We start from the raw sequence: 13,296 nt of genomic DNA on the forward strand, positions 1-13,296 counted from the left end.
AAGAACATACAGGTATTTCTAGGACATGGGCTTTGGAGGGAGAAGCTGCTCCTTTGGAGGGAGTGAGAAGCTGCTCCCTTCAGCTGCAAGCATCCTGCAAACTAAGGTGCTTTTATAAAAAATGAAACAACAGTTGTTCTGTGCAATTATGTCCACACATGTCCTCAGCAGATGGCCAAGGCCTCTGTACTGGTTTAAACCTGCTACTGAATCCTCCCAGGTTCCCTTGATGGATGTGCATTCTTCCCTCTCCTTTGGCACGCTAATTTCATCACTCCCAGCAAAGGTTTTACTCAGCACTTATGGACGTGCCACAACTTGACAGCTATACAATTTACTCTCACTAACAGCAAAACAAAAGGCACTTATGTCCCATTATCCTTACCAAAGCCTGTCCTGGCCTAAGATTGTAGGAGCATTGACATTTCTATTTTGCTGCAGAGGAGCAAACTCAAAACTGAGCATTTTTCCTTCTTTTAAAAGGATCCTGGTGCTTGATTTAAGGACCACTTCTCTTTTGTAAGGCAGCTGATGCAAACCAGCATTAATGACTGGTGCAGGGCATTTCCTCACAGACATCTCACCCTGGTTTCTGTATGGCAAACAGCCCAAATCCTGAGTGGGGCCTTTACAACTAAACAGAAGCAGCAGAGAAAACCAGACCAAGTTCTTTGCACAACATGATGATGTGGCTCAAAGTGTCAGTGGAGCAGCTCTCATTTTCATCAGCAGAAAAGGTAATCTTGTGCTTTTAGCCAGAGGACAGCTACAGGATTGTGTATTCAATGGACTAAATAATCCCAACAGTACTTCTGGTTCATTCTGTACTGAGAAGGACATTTTTGCAGGAGACATCTTCCCAAATATTCTTTTCACCTGGATCACTGAGGCAAAGGTGCATTTCCATTTACTGTATAACAGCAGGTAGTGAATAATCCCCCTCTTCACTCACTAGGCTCACTGTATTTTGAAATAAATTAAAATGGAACTGTGAGAACCTATCAGTCTTATAAACAGGCTTTTTCCTGTTTCAATGATAGGTAGATGAAAAGTGCATTTATCCTGGGAAAATTTACTTCTCTCACTTAATCTTAGCAGTCTCTCAATACACTTTTTTTCTTTAAGATATGATCCAAACCCTACTAAACTTAATAGAAGAGGTTTTCATTGACCTCAGCAAGCTTTGAATCAGACCTATAAATTAGAGCCTGACCCCTTTCATAGAATTTATGATCTTTACAGCCTATCCCTGCAAAATTAGGACATTGTGGACTCTGTGCTTTATGCATCTTAAAATAACTGCCAACAGATAGTGCAAACTGTGCAGTTCATTTAAGCATATCCTTGAACCCTGGTTATCTGTCTAATTTTACTCCAACTGACCCCTTGCCTCTGATTAAGCTTCCTTCATCACAGTCATTCTAGGCCACCTGTTTTGCTGTCAGGTTAGGAAGCTCAGGCATGAGAGAAAGGAGGAACTGTTTGGCCATGTAATCTCATATTAATAATTTAAAATAGAGCTTTAGCAAGCTTTTCTTGTACCATATGAAAGGAAGCTTAAGATGAATGGTTATCAGCAGTCATCCTTGACTATTATAATATGGAGCATAGTTAATATTTAAAGAATATACACATCCATATGCAGAGAGAAAAAATGTTTGAAGTAGAACTGAATTTTTCCCTAACTCACTGCAGTTCATCCATAACCTCAATTTATGCCAGACTCAGTGATTCCATCCTCACTTCAAACTGAAGTGACCAGTCAAACATGACATACCAGCCCCTCAGCTTCACCATTCAAATACTGGTTAAAGCAAATACCCCAACAGCAACTATTTTCTCAGAGTTAAAGTTCTTGCTTTATCATCAGTTTCCAAAGAACAGAAGTCTAAAGGAAAGAGACAGATCATTAGCCTGGAAGTTCAAACTCTCAGGAGAAGAATGCTGCAATCCCAGGCTAGGTCCACCTTGAGCAGGAGCAGATGGTTCAGTACTCTAACCCTAGAATCCTAGAATATCCTGTGTTGGAAGGGACCCACAAGGATCATCAAATTCCAACTCCTGGCCCTGCACAGGACACCTCAAAAATCACCGTATGTGCATGAGAGCATTGTCCAAAGGCTTCTTGAGCTGTGTCAGGCTGGTGCTGTGACCACTGCCCTGAGGAGCCTGTTCCAGTGCCCAGCCACCCTCGGGGTGAAAAGCTTTTTCCTGATATCCAACCTAAACCTCCCCTAACACAGATTTATGCCCTTCCCTCAGGTCCTGTCACTTGTCACTACAGTGAAAAGATCAATGCCGGCCCCTCCTCTTCCCCTTGTGAGGAAGCTGGAGGCAGCAATGAGGTCTCCCCTCAGTCTCCTCCAGGCTGAACAGAACAAGTGCCTGCAGCTGTTCGTCCTACGGATTCCCCTCCAGACCCTTCACCATCCTCATGACCCTCCTTTGGACACTCTCTAACGGCTTCATGTCTTTTTTTTCTTGTGGCACCCAAAACTGCCCCCAGCACTGGAGGTGAGGCCGCTCCAGCTCAGAGCAGAGCAGGACAATCCCTCCCTTGCCTGGACAATGATGCTGTGCCTGATGCCCCCAGGACAGGGGACACACACCCCTGTGCCCTCACATGACCCTGGCAGCCCTTTAGGGGAAACAAGCTAACAAAACCAAAACAACCCCCCTGTGAATCACCTAGCTCAGCCTTTTCCCCTTTGCAGCTCCCTCTGGCAATAAGCAAATCCCTCTTCCACCTGCACCTCCCAGCTATAGGGTTCAGTGCCAAGAGAAAAGGTGTGTGGCTGAGGAAACATCATGTCCTGTTTACAGACAACCAGTCAGTGCCAGATGTCTGACTCCAAACTAGAAGAGAGAATGTTAAACCACATTCCAGTAACTCACAGGCAACTCTACAATGGAATATCCTTACTGAATAAAAGGACTACAGCCCATTGTCACAGCTGTAAAGACACTCAGAAAGAGGTGTTCTGATTTAGCAGCATTTTATACACTCTGTATGGAGGCCTAAGTGAATCCACAAACATCGAGGTGGTGAGAAGTCAAAGGCAGCACACTCCTATCAGCATTTCTGCAGTTACAGAGACTGGTGCATTAGCAGGAAGCCTGTGTGGCACTCATACTATATCCTCAGACAGTTTGGTAGCACTGTCATCCAACCAAGCTTTGTACCATTAATATCATGTCATTCTTGGGGGAAAATATGGACAAAATTTTTCAAAAGTCACAGCTACTGAAAGAGACAAAGAATAGATAAGTATTTCTTATTTAAGAAGCTGTTTGACTGGTATATTTAATCAGTCACCCTATAGGATAAATTTCTATTTGGAAAATAAAATGCTTTACTGGACCCCAGTTGACACAATAAGAGAATTCAGGTTTTATTTATAGCTACTTGCAAATTACTGACAAATCAGGGTGACTTTGTTGTTCTTTGATACTCTGCTTCACCACAACTGCAGAGGTTTTCACTGTTTTGAACCTCAAAGCTTCCAGAGGGTTGCAGAGAGTTTCTGTATTGGAGGCTCCCTTTTGGTGCCTCTAGGTTTTCCACAATGTTTCCTAACAAATAGATCTGATTTTAATTAAGGGAGGTAAAGAAACAGAGCAGATGCTCTATAGTTACACAGGTCCCTGGTCAAATCCTGTGTCAGAGGAAACCCAGTGGCAACAAAACATTGGTTTAACATCGAGCAGCGCACAAGCAGAATTATACAGAGGGGGCGAAACACTCCTGGTTCACAAAGGTTTGTGATGCATTTTGATTCTCCTACATCTCCTTCAGGTAAAAATACACATTTACTAAAACTCAGGGGATACCCTGAATGAATCTTCTTTCAAATATAGTTTATTATGCCTACTCTTTTGTAAGGCTCTAGTTAAGAAAGTCAAAAGTGACCTAGAAGCTGATGCACCTATTTAGCACCTGAATAACTTGTGGTTAATTACAAATATATATATGAATAACACAAGCATTGTGATAAACTGATGTACTGCTGGAATTTACACAAAAATAATTACTTAAAGCTTTCCTAGAAGTAGAACAAGAGCAGGAGAATGATCACATTGAACATAAATGTAGCCAAGTTTTCTAGGCAGTCTTGACAACTGTCTACTAGTGGGGATTTATTGCAATGTCTGTATGAAATTAATCCATAATTTAACATTTATGCTAGTTACATCTGTTTACAAGTCCTACTTCCTATTTGATTGAGTAGCACAACCCTTTCCTCACATCAGCTGGGGACATCATTATTAACTGATAACAACCTCAATTTGCAAATTACTTAAATCTAATGGGGCTTTATTTCATTACCATACTGGCTGTAATTCCAGGTCAACATTCATTACTGACATAGTTCCATTTTAATGCAGACAACTATGCATTGCTGAGAAGTTATTTATAATATCCTAAATATTTTACTAGGAAAGAAATGTGCCCTTTTGCCTAGGAAAAAAGTAAGAAAAAACCCAACACCATTTTGTATTATGTAAAGAGATGAAAACCTGAATCAGGACTTCCTTGCCTACAATCATGTAGAACATACAATTAAAGAGCTGTATGTCCAGACAAGGTTCTATACAGCAAGGACGTATTACTTCACTTACATATCTGCTTCCTCAGCTTATCAAGAGCATACTTAGCCAAAACCTGTTCTTTTCTTCCCACTTTCAAGCCCTAAAGAGCCAATTACTGCAGCACGTTGTTAATCCGTTCCCAAGCTGTGCCACACAAACATTTGAGTCAGAACTCATTTTTTCCACACTGCCATGGAGTGACCAGGCAAAAGGAGCACAGCACATCCTTCCACAGATCTGTCACAAATTCTGTGATTCACCAAGTCCAAGTGACACAATATCCTGTGTAAGGAGCAGAATGACATACAAATTGTTCCTGCATCTGGAAAGACAGCAGAAAATCCACCAACAATAAACCAAAACTGAACAGCTCCCTGAAGTTCACTACTATTTGCAACTCCAGTGCATTTACAGACTGGATAGCTGCCTTCAGGACAAACTTCTGTATTTCTCTTAGGGATTAAAGTCTGTGCCTTAACCGAGAATCTGAGATGTGTCCAGCTGTTTTCCAAATTGGATTTTTGTCTGTCAGCCTGCTTCCAGCCCTAGAACAGATCAACATTACAGTTCATTGCTTCCATTTTTTTTTTTTCTTCCCTTGTATGGACAGCTCCTGTTTTCTACCTTTAATTGCATCTTTGTGGATTAAGGCTCTCCAGCTCAGATCCTGGTTCCTCTCTCCAAAAAGAGAAGCTCAAACCTTATCTGGTTAGTCTCTCCCACCCCAGTTATCTGAAAGCAAGAAGGCAGAAAATATAAATACAATGTGCATAAAATCTGTTTCTAGCAGGCCCTTTTCCAAAAATTCTTTTAGGTAAGTAAAGCAAGTGGAGTCGCAGAAGTTTTTTTATATGGGTCACTGCCCATGAACTATTAGGAAGTAACCCTTCCAAATTACTTTGAATGAGCCTTGGCAAACAGTCAGGAACACTCAAAAATCTCATGGAATGCCAGAGGCTCTTTTCCATTTCCTGTATTTGGTACATTTCACACCTTCCAGAGGATGCTTATTTAAGCATAAGACTTCACTTCAAACTGATTTATCAGGAGCCAGCCATTCAGAGACTGAGACTTTAGTCCCAGAATTCTGCAACCAACAAATTATAAGCCAGGAATACTGAACTAAATAATTCACTCAGTAACAGCGTTAACTTCAGCAAATGCACAAACCCACCAGAATCCAGAGAGGAATTGTTTGCAACTCACCATGGTAACAGTGCACCGAGGCCAGTTATCAAAATTCACCCTCCTCCACTAAATGACTTCTCCTGCAGGAATAAACAGAGTATCAACAACCCTTTCCCCAGCCCCCTTTTAATTCTAATACAGATGTCATTACCATACACTTTGGAAACAGTGTGTAGGTTGTTTGTGGTATTTTGTTGGGTTTTTGTTTAGTTGGGTTTGGTTTTTTTGGGGGGGGAGGGGAGGGGGTGTTGTTTGTTTGTTTGTTGGTTTGGTTTTGGTGGGGGGGATTGTTTGTTGGGGTTTTTTGTTTAGTTGGTTGATTGGGTTTTTTTTGTTTTTTTTCCTTTTTAAAAAAATTTTTAAATTTTTATTTCTGTACTTAAAACCCTGAAGAGCTCCTTGTGCAGCCCCTCTACAGATCATGAACAGGCCAAGCCTTCCCCCATTAATGCCAATAGAAGCCTTGCAATTGACTTTCAGGAGGAAGAGCAGTTTGTTGTTAAGTACAGTAATATTTGTTTCACCTTCACCCATCTTCACCTCTTAAGAGGTTTATATTTATGGGCAACAGTGTCTGCTCCTCTCACAGGGGTTTTGCAAATGCATAGCATTAACCTGTCATTTGATTTTCCACTTGAGCTGGTGTGCACAGTGAGGTAAAGAGCAGCACTGAGGTATGTTGATAATGACTCCCACAGATAAATCCATACATATTTTACATTGGAGTGTGACCCTTACAGGTCTGGCTCTTATTTTCTCACAAATGGTTGTTTGCACCTCGTTGGCTTCCTTCCAGAGGGTGACCAGGAAGTGCAAGGGAGGCTTACACAGGACACCCTCAACATTCTAATGGCCTCAGTATGGCTTCTGGATTTATGGCCAAACCATCCCATTAGTACACAGCTCCATTGTAATACAACTTTAAGTGTAATTATGTGAGACAAAGGCCATCCTTCAGCAAGGACAGCTGCACAGCATTAGCACTTTATTCTTACCTGATTCAGAGTATGATTTTTAGTTCATTTAGTTTGAAATAAGAAGCAAGAAAAACATCTGTGTCCCATCATAGTATGCACTACACATCTGCTATGCATTTTTCTGATTCTTCTTGCTCTGAATCCTCATGTTATCTCCCAGCTTTACCTTATACTGTGGATGTAGTCATTTATTATAAAAGCATTTCTACACTACCCAATTTCTTTCTAATGTAACATCACAGATAAAAGCAATAAACAGGCTCAAGAATTGAATCCTTTTCTGCATCTCTACAGAGATTGCCACAAGCTGTATGTTCAAAATGTATTGCAGTGATGCAGTTGAAACACGTTTAAAGTAACACATCTATTCATTCTCAGGTATGGGGTTTTGGTACGTAAGTCAAATAATACCACTTCTCTGGTTCGCCAGGGAAGTGGCTGAGAAATATCTGACTCCTTCCTGCCCATAATCCATCTCTTCTGATGGCACTGAAGGAAGCAACTTCTGTCTCCCTGTGCTCTCTCTCAGGTGGGCAACAGGTTTTCCACACTGATTTCTGTGTTCTCACACCCCACACCTGTGCACTCCCACAGGACGCAGGAATTTGGTCCCAAGCTTCTGTCAGTGCAGGTGTTAATTTATGCAACTGCTTCATGTATAAGTGGGCTCTTTCCTTTGGCTGCTCATCAGTTCCTCAGGTCCTGAGTATCCCTAGTTCCTTTCTTCCCTGCTGGTGCCCACCAATGGATCTGACCCACCTAATAGATACGTGATGTAAGAGTTTTCTCTTGCAAATGCATCCCTGCTCTGAAGTGAGCAGTGTAGACACTGTGTAGCCATATTTCACATGAATATGGCCCCTCTGGGCCACCTCCGTGCTCGCCAGTGACAGCAGTTATCTCCACACTCTGCCATCAGTCACATTTTTAGTTCCCTCCTTATATCTGACAGTCCTTTAGAGAGGAGCTTGCTACTCCTCAGATTCCAGGCATCCCTTTCAACAGCAATTACTCTGACTTAATTACAGAGAAATCATCTGATTACACCTGATCTGCAACATAGGTTCTTCCTGCTCATTTTGTCCTGTGTCCTCAGCCTGGAAACATATCAGTGTTTATGCTTTTAGTGAGCAAATCACTAAAGACCCCATTTTACTGAGCACCAGGTTCATATTCACTGGTGGTCAGCTGAGCCTCATCTTCTCACTTAGGTTTTGGAACTGAGACATTTTTGGTGCTGCACCACAGGTTCTCCTCAGCTCCAGGTCACACATGGTGGCTGCAGGAAGCCAGAGCAGCATTAGGATTTCATGTCATGCATGAATAAATCCACCCTTGTGTCCTGTTTCGAGCTGCATGACAGAGGTGGTCTCTCCTGCTCACACTCAGCACACTCCCTGTGTGAGCACAGCTGCACATTAGAAGTTTGTCAGATTATACCATTTATGACTTTTATAAAGAGAATGAAAGCAAAGTATAAAAACAGAAATAGAACTGATGAATGGAGAGCACAAAAAAATCATTGCTTTCCCCCATCTCTGCCTAAATTACACTGCACATGAAGGTAGCAACACTGGCAGAGCTGCTATTGCCCTCTCAGTGTTCTGCCACCTCCTATCCAACACACAAATACCACCTTACACCTCCCAAAGTAACTCTGTACTGACAGATATCATTGACAAATTAATATGACTTCAAGTCATTTATCAACAACCTCACAAACTCTGTTTTAACTAATGAGCCATTCTTATCAATTACGCAATGTTCACTGTCCTTAATGTTCAAACATCTCAATAGGAGCATATTTCAAAAGTAATTAATATTCAAGTAGCTCAAAGCTTTCATATTTGCATATTAATCTAAATCACATGGAAAGGTATTTGAAAGGCTGGGAGTGCTCTGATCTTGTTGAAAAATAAAAGTGTTAGAATTACTCGATTTTCAACACCTTTTGGGCAATGGTTCCAAGATCACAGATCCTCTTTATTTTTTTTCCCCCTGAAAACCCTAAATCATGGAGAGATCGGGCTTTAAACAGTTTGATTCTACTACTGGTGCAGTCCTATGAACCAGATTGAGGGTGTACAGCCTACAGTGTTGCATAGCAAAGAAATACTCTAAAATGATTGAGGTTTCCAAAGCAAAATTTTAAATACATTCAGGGTTAAAGCACAATATTGATTTTGCTGCTTGTGTGACTGTAGCAGAGACATTTCCTAGCAGAATTGGGGTGTAAATGATGGGATGGGACTACCCTGATCACCCTGAAGTCCTAAACTATGTAGTATTCGTTAAATTAAAACAGAAAATCACACCCATGCTATCCACACATACATACAAAGCAGCTGAAATACACTCATAGCCTGTAATGTATATCTTTAGTATAAAGGATAGAAAAACCCTCCAGACATCCCACAGAAATAAAGAGCAATTATATTTAGCAGCACTACAGGTCTCACACTGCCAGGGAACCACAGTGAAGCAGTTGAACTAAGCTCAGCAAGTGAACTTTACTCCATAAAACAGAAGAGCATGGAAAAATAAAGATCCCAACAGCCTCTGCCAGTGTAAACAAGGATGAGAGGGTGGGAGAGAATTCCTTACTCCCCTCAAATCTGGCCACTGCACGCCAGATGGCATTGCCAAGCATGGGTGGAAAACACAAACAGGATCATTAAGATTTCCCATAGGAATAACAGTATGGCATGTTCAGACTCCCATCTTTAGCTCCTAGCAAAGAAAAACAAATAAACAAACAAACCCCACAAAAATTGTAATGATGAAAAAAAAAGAACGCATGACAGAGAGACAGGGGAAAAAAATTCTTCGATCCTTCAGGTAATTAGTGGCAATCCTCAACTAAGATAATTGATTAAAACCAAAACTTTAACAACTCTTCCTAATCCACTTAAAACATGCAAGAACATCCTAGCCAGTCATATAACTCCTTCCTCGAATTTGTCAATATCCATTTTCAAATCCTGTGTTCTTTAGGCTTTTACTCTACTTTAAAGTTAATTTCATAACTTCAGTTGTCGTGTTTACGAATTCAGTAGCAGTGCTGAACTAGCCATGAAAACATTGCATAGAGCACAGAATCCCAGCTCTGTCATCCTTACTAATGGCTTAGTTCAAGAGCATTCAATAGCACAGAATAGTGGAAATCAGTAAACTTCATTATCACTGTTTTTCAAATTAACAGGAGGCATTTCATTACTATCAAAATTTCACACATGGCTTCCAAACACAAGATAACAGGACAAAAAATGTTATCTGGAAAAATGCTCTAAAAAGGGACCTCAGAAAGCACAAAATGTTATATAGGAAATATATGTAAGAGTTAAACAAAACTCCCCCCTTCCTCCTCAAGAACCTCACTGGTCACCTTTTTCAGACCTCAGTCCAACCCAAATAACCCTAAACTTGCTCATCATGTCTTCTTTACCACACCAGCCAGACACATCTATCAGCCTCTTCCCCTGAAGAGGTCAGTTTTATCTTAGTTTTTCATCCCCATTGTTTTATGCTAGCTTTATCCTCAGCTGTAATGTTGCTTCTCATTTCCTGTTCCCTAAATAAAAGACAAAATTAGGTTCTCAGTGCACATCCCAAGTCCTATCTTCTTTCTTTCCTGCCAAAAATAACTCATTTCAGCGAGCCCGCTGGAATCATCACACTGCTCAGATTTAGCAAGGCTGTTTTTATAGCCTGTTTAAACAATGTATTTGATGGTGTCCCATCTGCAGCTGGTCTGAACCAAACCAGAAATACTCATACAATCTTTGTTAAGCTACTGTCTCCACAGCTAGAAACATAAACTCTGTAATACACAGGGCATTTCCTTCAAAGCACCTCCCTGCTCATTTCAAACACTTAACAAATACCATCCTACTCAACTACAGTCAGACAACATTTGCAAAAGGCAAGGTTTGCCATGAAGGCAGAACGCAGTCTGCAAAGTATTTGAAACAAGTTTCAAAGAACTAAGTTGAATTTTTGGTTCTACCACTGCATTTCTGGTTGGTTAGAAGGTGTATTTCTTCACCTGCAAAGGAACACATCAGAACATAGTTCAATGCCATTGAGCAGCATATTTCAGAACTGAACTAAGTAATATGGAAAACACATAGAAACTATCTCCAGAAGTGTTAAATTCTTAAAAAACTCCACTTTATATTCCATATAAATATCAAGTACCTTGTGTCAGGACCCTGCTAGTAACTCTTAACTCAGTATGTCAGCAATAAGACAGAATTTCACATTATTTTATGCAAATACTATTGCAAAAGGTATTGGGGATTTCCTCCAGCAATCTCTGAGCTAATACCATCCAAACCTTTCACCACTGCATGTTACTCATGCAAGAGAAATCACAAATGTGTTACAGTCTTCTAATACCAATTCATTTCTTAGCAAGGGACTAGCACGTTACAAAGATGGTTACAAGCCTACATTGTGTCTTGCACCTAATGCTCTGCAGCAATGTCTCAGAACTGTGAAGTCAGTTTGTAAATGAGAGGTATCTGCTTACCCTGTGCTATTACACTGGAAGTTATTTCAGGTACTGGATGGTTTGGGGAGTTTTTAGTCTATCAGAAAAACACAGTTAAAGGCTTTAGGCTCACAGCAGCTGTTAGTGCTTGTTTTTAAAACACAGTCAATGTTTCTGTTTCCCAGTTGATTGTTCTTCCAATCTTACCTCAAATATTCTCCACAAAACCTGCTGCCTGCTAACTTTTGCTGCTGGCAGTGCCATCAATACACATCGCTTGTACACGTCTCCCTTCCCCTCTGAGACTGGAATTACAAAAGCTCTTCCTGCATATGTAGCACAGCTCTGTGTCTTGCAGAGAAGTTTTCTGAGCCTACACCTCGTTTTAGTTTCACTAACTTTGAATAACATCTGACCACATAAGCTTGCTGTTGATAATGGTGGAAGCTAACACAGCCTTCCACACCCAGTGCAGGACACAAACATCCTTTTCTCTTCTGGCTGCTCCTTCTACTGCAAACACTCCAAGTCAGTTCTGCTTTTCAGTGCACAGGGCTTTGAGAAGGAAACAAAGAAACAACTGCCCCCAGAAGATTGTAATGCACATTCTTTTTTTAGCCTACTTACATGAAGTGTTAGGATACTGTCAGGCGTTTTATCTCAATTTTGTTACCTGTGAGAAAATTCATTGTAAGTATCTTTCCCTGACAGGTATATTTATAATCTTGGATTTCTGTAACAGCCCAGCTATAAACAACGAAACCATTGCATTCAAAAGTGCAGCTCCTATTCCTGCTCCGAGCCTGCTGAGAACCCTCCTGCAATTCCTTACTGTGTGGTTTGCACAGAGGCCTGCACACAATGGAACAAAACAATCTGCTCTTCCCCAGGACTGTATGGAGTCCTAAACAGCCTGTATGGATTAGGGGATGTTAAGACTTCTCCCAGTTAAGTTTACATTTTAAAGACTGAAAGCTTCTTAAATATCCAATCACATATTTTCATATATTCTGTCCGCTCCTTCCATTACTTGGGATTCATGCAGATTCTTCCCTTCACTCAGCCTTTCTCCTGGTTTCATTTTTATCTGCAAATCCTTTACAACTTTTAATTTACCTTCCTTTTTATTCTAAGACCCACCAGCTTCTTCTCCAATACCTCCCAATTTACTGTAATTCATAATCTTTTATTTTCTTTCCTACATCTTCTTCAACCATGCAACTGAATGCGTGCACCTACAACCTTTCACCCGTCAAGCATGATGAACTCTAAATAAATATTTAATATATAATTTTGCATAAAATACATCACTTGTAACCTTAAATGATGTCTGTTCTTACAGCTCTGATACAGCAAGGCATGTCCCATAAAGAAGTTGGTCTGTTAGCAAGGCTTAGAGCTGCTGTATCAACTAACAGCTCACATTTCCTGAGAAGCTCTTCCACAGCCTACAAACCTCTGTTTTGCTTAATTTGTTATGAATTATTCCTGAATAAGCACCCCAAAGATCTGAGGACTTACAAAGAGAATTAACTTACATATTCTTCTACATTAACAGCTGAGCATTTTACCTTAACACCCCTGCTTTTGGGCTTTATTTAATTCTCCCCCATCTGCAAAATGGTAGAATATTACCAAATTTCTTCTTTGCAGTACTGTGTAAAGAATGAAATTTATTTACTCTACTACTTTCCAGGCAATATAATAGACAATGCTTGCGACTCAGTAATATGTATTGTAGTTACCACATATATTACCACTTAAAAATTCATATACAGCAAATGGAACAGACACTAATCTCAAACATGCCAGTAGAAAATCTTTGCAAACAATAGCTTGTGTTTTTCTGGTATTTTTCAGCTTTACATTTATTCCACATCTGTTATAGCAGAAAGTAGAATCTGGCCCAAGGACTACTTCTAATAAAACCTGTGCTTTATTAGCACAAACAATGTTATTCACAATACAACATATGTTCCTCTAACTACATTTTTGAGCAAAAGTATTAATGACATTTTGACCGTATGTCTACTTACCCTTCTCAGAGTA

At 40.4% G+C, this 13,296-nt stretch overlaps 1 long non-coding RNA gene across 5 annotated transcripts in view; it reads right to left on the reverse strand.

Moving 5' to 3' along the window:
* Window positions 1-13,296, reverse strand: part of LOC108444710 — a 55,976-nt gene that overhangs the window by 18,729 nt on the left and 23,951 nt on the right. For 3 of the 5 annotated variants that reach the window (XR_001859348.1, XR_001859349.1, XR_001859347.1), the window contains exon 2: window positions 5,797-5,858. The exons of the other annotated variants lie outside the window; for them this stretch is intronic. This is a non-coding gene — a long non-coding RNA (uncharacterized LOC108444710). The remainder of the gene's footprint in view (window positions 1-5,796; window positions 5,859-13,296) is intronic. 5 annotated transcript variants of the gene reach the window in all.

Source organism: Corvus brachyrhynchos, unplaced genomic scaffold (assembly GCF_000691975.1).
Source record: "Corvus brachyrhynchos isolate BGI_N302 unplaced genomic scaffold, ASM69197v1 scaffold281, whole genome shotgun sequence".
Lineage (NCBI taxonomy): Eukaryota > Metazoa > Chordata > Aves > Passeriformes > Corvidae > Corvus > Corvus brachyrhynchos.